The 6000-nt window shown below is 41.8% G+C and overlaps 1 long non-coding RNA gene across 1 annotated transcript in view; it reads right to left on the bottom strand.

Annotated features, from left to right (window-relative positions):
* Positions 1-1443: 1443 nt before the first annotated feature.
* The window catches only part of LOC103164745, a 58555-nt gene continuing 53998 nt past the window's right edge, over positions 1444-6000 (bottom strand). The window contains exon 3 of the long non-coding RNA XR_484308.2: positions 1444-1667. This is a non-coding gene — a long non-coding RNA (uncharacterized LOC103164745). The remainder of the gene's footprint in view (positions 1668-6000) is intronic.

Genomic DNA, 6000 nt, shown 5'->3' with positions numbered 1-6000 from the left:
CAGAACTGGTACCTGAGCAAATCAGATTCTAAGACAATAACTCAGGTGATTGCACAGGTTTTATGCCAAGAGAAGGGAATGTAAAATTGAGACTGCAATCCATAACTGCCAACAAATCTTCTCCATACCTTGACCAAATTGGCTCTAGATTCAGATTCACAAATTTAAGGAGTGTAATCCCAGTTTAAATAGACAGAACCTCAGAGGAACTCAGCTCTGGTCCTTTTTATGGTTCAGACAGAGAGAAAGAGCAGAAAACAGTGCCTTCCTCTGGCCCTTGTGAAGGGGAAAATTTAGTTTGTTGGTTTTTTTGCTTTTTTTTTTTTACTTTTACACTCCTGAGAATTAAGTCTATATGCTTTGCCACAGCAAGATGTCTCCATGGACACAGAATCTACAAAAAAAGAAAAATCCAGCATGCTCACAAACACTGGGTGATTTCAATCTTGCACAGAAGACAACACAAATCTTGAATCACATTCATCCCAAATTAGAAATGGCTTAAAGAGAAGATTTAAGGATTTTTTTCTTCCATAAAATGAGGCAAAGGGATAGCATTAGGAATGTAGGGACAAAAGGATCTGAAATGTCAAAAATATAATTGTGAAGAGGAATCAATAATAATTATGGTATTTAAGCGCTTACTATGTGCCAAGCACTGTTATAAGCGCTGGGATAGACACAAGGTAATCAAATTGTCCCATGTGGGGCTCACAGTCTTAATCACCATTTTACAGATGAGGTAACTGAGACACAGAGAAGTCAAGTGGCTTGCCCAAGGCCACACATGGGACAGGAACTGTGTCCAACCCAATTTGCTTGTATCCATCCCAGGGCTTAGTATAGTGCCTGGCACATAGAGCTCAAGAAGCACCACAATTATTATGATTATTACTATTATTATTCTTAACACTGGAACATGTTTTATAAGGTGGACAGGCTCTGCAGGAACTCTGAAAGGTAACTGACAATTCTGGCTGGTGAAGACCCCAGTAGTTGCTGGGCCTAGATGTTACAGCCCAACATTGGTGCTATGTTGAGTCGCTTTGGCCTGAAATGAGGAGTTCCACGTGGGTAACTTCTGCATGCACACAGGGAATGTGTCCATTTATTATGTTGTACTCTCCCAAGTGCTTAGTACAGCACTCTGCACATAGTAAGTGCTCAATAAATATGACTGATTGACAGTGTCCTGAGAGCCTACCTGCCTGTGCTCTTGTTGCACTCTTTGCCCCAGTGGAAACAGTTGGGGAGAGAGGGAGGATGTGAAACAAAATAGAATGAGAGATTATTTTAGTTTCTCTTTCCCTCCCTAGAATGTAAGTTCCTGGAAAGTAGGTATCGTGTACTATCTCTATTGTTCCCTCCCACGTGTTTAGTCAGTGGCCGGCACAAAGTGCACACTCAATAAATATTTTTGATTGATTGATAAGAAAGTGCAGGTGACTCTACACAAACCACCATCACTTTAATTATTTTGCACAGGTTCTCAGTCCTGAAGTCTTCTTGTCAAAATCCCTGCAGTGACAGATCAATGGTGCCCTCAGAGGTTGCTGCTGAAGGCCTTTATTCACAAATCTCTATGCAGAGGAGGCAAGAGGGTGGGTCATCCATCGTTGACCTGAAGTGATGGCCGTTCCGTAACCTTCCCTAATGGCAGAAACCACCTATTAAGGGAGAAAATGATTCCTTAAAATTTGCTCACCTCAACATGAACTGACTGACCAGTTGCAGCCAAAGTTGGTGTGGGGAAAATAAAAACAAACAGCACTTTTCTTCTTAATATGCTCTTGAGTTATCACAAATACTGTGTTCCAGCTGACCACAAAGCAACCTGAAATCATCCATACTCCTGTCACTGGTATCTAATAATAATAATTATGGTATTTGTTAAGCACTTCTGTGCCAGGCACTCTACTAAGCGCCGGGGTGGATACAAGAAAATTGGGTTGGACACAGTCCCTGTCCCACGTGGGATTCAGCCCCAAGCCCCATTTTCCAAATAAGGTCACACAGCAGACAAGTGGGGGAGCCAGAATTAGAACCCATGACCTTCTGACTCCAAGGCCCGTGCTCTAGTCACTATGCCATGCTGCTTCATAGATTATGCCATCACCCAGGAGTGATAGAGACAGGGTGCCAAGGCCACACGGGCAGACCATCCACTGTTCTGTGGCCAGCAGACCGAGAAAGGAGCCACTGTCATCAGGGCACTTGCCATTGCTGGTGATCTATGAAGAAGCTCAATGGGTGAGCTCTTTCATTAAGATAATGAAAAAGATGTAATCATTTCATTCTAGTACTGTAAAATGTAGACTTTGAGCTCATTTCTAAAATGTAAACTCCTCCCTAGACTGTAAAATCACTGTGGGCAGGGAACATGTCTACTAACTCTAATATTGTTCTCTCCTAAGTGCTTATTACAGTGCTCTGCACACAATAAGTGCTCAAAAAATACTTTTAATTGATTCTACCCTAGGGCTTAGTACAGTGTCTGGTACTTTGTCCATGTCCCTCATGGGGCTCACAGCATTAATCCCCATTCTATTTGGATGGTATTGATGCCCATCTACTTGTTTTGTTGTCTGCCTCCCCCTTCTAGACTGTGAGCCCACTGTTGGGTAGGGATTGCCTCTGTTGCTGAATTGTACTTTCCAAGTGCTTAGTGCAGTGTCCTGCACACAGTAAGCGCTCAATAAATAAGATCGAAAGAATGAACGAATGAATTTTACAGATGAGGTAACAGACCCAGAGAAGTTAAGTGACTTACCAAAGGTCACAGCAGACAAATCACGGAGCAGAGATTAGAAGACATGACCTTCTCACTCCCAGGCCCATACTCTATCGACTAGGCCACTCTGATTCTTCAAAGTTCTGCTAAAATCATTTCGTCTCTCTGAAGTCTATGTCTATGTCTCTCTGTCGTCTCTGCACTTCCAACTGTGGCCTTTGAACATTTGATATTCGCCCCAACCCCAAATCCACAGCACTTACATGTATATCTTTAAATTATATACTATAAATTATTTATTTATTCAAATCAATGTCTGTCTCCCCATCCTAGACCGTAAGCTTATCATGGACAGGGAACGTGTCTGCTAATTCTGTTGTACTGTGCTTTCCCATGCACTTAGTACAGTGCTTTGCAAACAGTAAATATGATTGATTGACTAGCCCCTCATTTCACTACCCTATTAACCCTCCCTTCCACAGCTCATATGCACTTGGATGTGCACTCCTTAAGCACTTGGAAACCCCACAGTTCTTATGCACATATCTTTATAATTCGCTATTTATTTTTCCTGTAACTTGTTTTAATGACTGTCTCTCTCTCTAGACTAAGTTCCTTGTGGGCAGGGATCATGCTTACCAACTCCATTATAGTGTACTCTGGAGCATTTAGTACAGTGTCTGGACACAGTAAGCGCTCAATAATTACCACTGATAGATTGACTGATATAGGGAGTAGGAGGCAGGGATGGGGTAAATACAACAATATCTATATGAAGACTATAGTTCTTTCTGTGGGAGCACTACTGGATTTCAGTGGTGGATTTCTTACAGATCTCTCACTTGGACATAATGCTCCAAAGATTACTTGGTTAAAACATCTATCTCCCTTTCCCTGCCACTTCAAAGTATTCTGAGGGAATACTTTGTGAGGGAAGCCAATTTCAATTTAGCATTACTTAAGGCAGATCTATTTTACATAGATAATAGCAGATTTCTAATCTGTTACCACAGCTAGCCTTTTTGCTGAACAAGATGTGAAAGATAACACCTAGCAAATGTTTTCCATATGTATACAAAACAAACATCTAACTAAATATTATTACTGGTACATGTGGCATTTGTGAGGTGCTTACTCTGTGCCAGGCACTATTCTAAGCACTGAGGTGGCTACAAGCTAACTGGGGTCGGACACCGTCTCAGTCCTACGTGGGGCTCACAGTCTTATTCCCCATTTTACAGATAAGGTAACTGAGGCACACAGAAGTTAAGTGACTTGCCCAAAGTCAAACTGCAAATAAGTGGTGGAGCCAGGATTAGAACTCACATCCTTCTGACTCCCAGATCCATGCTTTATCTACACCATTCCCCTCCTCCCTCTGCTCTGCTTCCAGTAAGGAAAATATTTATGGGTTTTTTATGGGGATTTGTGGGGAAGCAGGAGAAAAGCTGTCAGCTCCAATCCTTGAACAGAGGCCAGAGAATATTTTCTGATTTCCTTCCCACTAGTTTGCAGTTTATCAGACTTCCAAAGGTATTGAAACTCCACCAGGCTTTCTCCCTTCCATCCCAAACTCCAGCAATTGTGTCCAAACTGTTCCACCGCACCAGCCTCTCACAGTTTCAGCTATCTCTTTTCCCAGAATTTTTGCTTATACTGTGGAAAGAGCATAGGACCAGTCAAGAAACCTGGGAAACAGAGTACCTGCTGCCAGGAGAAAGGAGATTCAATCAATGCCGACTACACGCTGTATGCACTCTCCCAGATTCAAAACCAGTGAGGATTGCAGACTGTAAGCTCACTATGGACAGGGAATGTGTCTGTTTACTGTTGTATTGTACTCTCTCAAGTGCTTAGTACAGTGTTCTGCATAAAGTGCTCAATAAATACAATTGAATAAATACAATTGAATGAATTGACGTGGGGGACTCAACAGGCAGATTTTTCCCACTCATCATATCTAGCCTTGGAGTGGTAAACACTCAACAAGCAGATTTGCCCACCAATCAAATCCTGCCTGGGAGAACTACAGGAGGGGGTGGGAGGGTCAGATCATAAACCAATGTTTTAAATGGAAGAATCCAAACGACAAAGACTTTCTGGAAGGCTTTCATTGTTGTGAGAGCCATAGATTAGCAAACCATTAATCTACCACATACCAACACTAATGCCCAACACTGCAGCACCACTTTCTGACCCATTTGTAAGGCTGAAGCAAAAGGAATAAAAGGCAAAGGAGCTCCCTCCCCATGTTTCTGAAGAAAAAGTTACTAAACAAAAGGAACAGAATGTGCTGAGATTAGCCAAACTTGGATCTGATTGTAATTTGGAAAACATCTAAATTGGAACACCTAGTTAGTGGGAAGAAGTAGGTAGGGACATGGCCAATTCCTGACAGACAGCTGCACACGGCTAGATACGAGAGCAGAGAGTTGGTAAACAGGGAGATCTTTTCCAGTCTAGCTTTTGGCTATGTGCCACCTAGACCGACCACTCTGATGTTTCACTGAATCTGGTCACCGAAACTGGTCATAAGAATATTAATACACACATCTTGATTGCTTCATGGAGACCATGTCCCAGCAAACACTTAGTTCTTTCTTCCCTTAAGTCAACTGGATACTTGAGTCGCCGCAGAAAGGAGTAGTTGAGGTTTGTGTTCTATTATCATCATCACAGGTCAGCAACTATAACAACCATGTTCTGACGAACAAGGAATCAATCATTTAGTACATGTACCATTTTAAAATCTCATTAAACACCGATTTTATGTAGAGGAAAGTTTTGACATATTTGATATTACATTTCCATTTACCACGTGTGCTCTGCCTCAAGCATTAATCACATTCCTGGCCATTTCTGGCACAAAGAATGCATGTGTTTTCTGACATATGTTGATGTTGGATTTATAGTTAAGATACTGTAAAGATTAAGTGCTCCCCTTAGCATGAGCAATTTAGAAAGCACACAGCTATTTCCTATTTCCTTTCGTTTTAACATGACGATGGCACAGCCAAAATAAATACTAAGGAACACAGGTATCAGTGCATGCAGCATCAATGAGTGTGACCTTACTATAAATAAAATGCTGTGTGAAGAAGCTTAGTTGAATTATGGAGTAAAATACAAGACTGGAACCATTTTTTTCTCATAATCCACGGCTAGAGGAAGACGCTAATTACCATTTAATTTGGAGGAATTTGGGATTTTAACCCAGGTCCTCTCACTCCCAGGCCCATGCTTTTTCCACTAGGTCTCGCTGCTTCTCA

This window comes from Ornithorhynchus anatinus, chromosome X3 (assembly GCF_004115215.2).
Source record: "Ornithorhynchus anatinus isolate Pmale09 chromosome X3, mOrnAna1.pri.v4, whole genome shotgun sequence".
NCBI lineage: Eukaryota > Metazoa > Chordata > Mammalia > Monotremata > Ornithorhynchidae > Ornithorhynchus > Ornithorhynchus anatinus.
Note: the sequence above shows the minus strand (reverse complement) of the source record. Positions and strands in the feature narration are given on the sequence as shown.